At 44.1% G+C, this 807-nt stretch overlaps 1 long non-coding RNA gene across 1 annotated transcript; it reads right to left on the bottom strand.

Annotated features, from left to right (window-relative positions):
- Positions 1–139: 139 nt before the first annotated feature.
- On the bottom strand, positions 140–743 carry LOC125502754. Its single transcript, XR_007280510.1, has 2 exons — positions 502–743; positions 140–442 (listed from the first exon to the last, which is right to left on the bottom strand). It is a non-coding gene; the product is annotated as an uncharacterized LOC125502754 (long non-coding RNA).
- Between the last annotated feature and the right edge of the window lie 64 nt (positions 744–807).

The following is an 807-nucleotide window of genomic DNA, read 5'->3' as shown; positions in this document are numbered from 1 at the left end:
CATAATTCTAATTGTAGTACGTACATAACTTATTAGCTCAGCTAAAAACCCTGTGCAAAAATACAAAAAATCTATGAATTGGCATTCTAGACTGATAAGGCAAATACTTTTTCCTATGTACAAATCAATGGTCGAAAAGTCTCACGATATGTCTGTAATTCTTCCGATAAAAAGCCAAACTGAAAGCACCCGCCCTGGATAGATCTGGACCATAACACTTAGGCCAAATTCAGCCACGTCTGGTGACTGGATGTGCAAATTCAGCGCTTTAACTCTCCTGACTAGAGCCTGGAGACTTGTGAAAGGAACATTGAGAACAGCGCCATTTATTTGATAGGCCCCAATGGCCTTGCTCAGCTCCAACAGAGCGTCGTTATTGGGTTTTCCATGCATGGAGTTGAGTTCCAGGAGACGCAACGTGCCGGAAAACGCTTCAGACACTCTGGAAACGATTAAAAGCCGTTAATCTACCAATCAGAGCTTGGAAGCCGCTAATACTACCGATAGTTAAAGTTGGTGCGTTCCATTAGCCGCCACTTGGAGAACTTGGACTTCAATTTGCGCTCCACACGTTCTTCCAGATGCTCAAAGTCGTTGTACAAGATGAAGTGGATTTTGTTGTTGACGAAATTGGTGGGCGCCGTAATGTTGGTGTCGAAAAGGGGCCACCAATCGGACTTGCGGGACAAATCGAAGCGCAAAAAGGCAGGACTTTGATGTCGTTGTGCGTTGCCCCATACCTACGGGATGATAATGAAAGCCAACTGTATTTTTTTACTAGAAGAATCAAGTCCACAGGATGACTTC

Source organism: Dendroctonus ponderosae, unplaced genomic scaffold (genome assembly GCF_020466585.1).
Source record: "Dendroctonus ponderosae isolate FM_Combo_2020 unplaced genomic scaffold, Dpon_F_20191213v2 Dpon_F_20191213_10, whole genome shotgun sequence".
In the NCBI taxonomy this organism is placed as follows: domain Eukaryota; kingdom Metazoa; phylum Arthropoda; class Insecta; order Coleoptera; family Curculionidae; genus Dendroctonus; species Dendroctonus ponderosae.
Note: the sequence above shows the minus strand (reverse complement) of the source record. Positions and strands in the feature narration are given on the sequence as shown.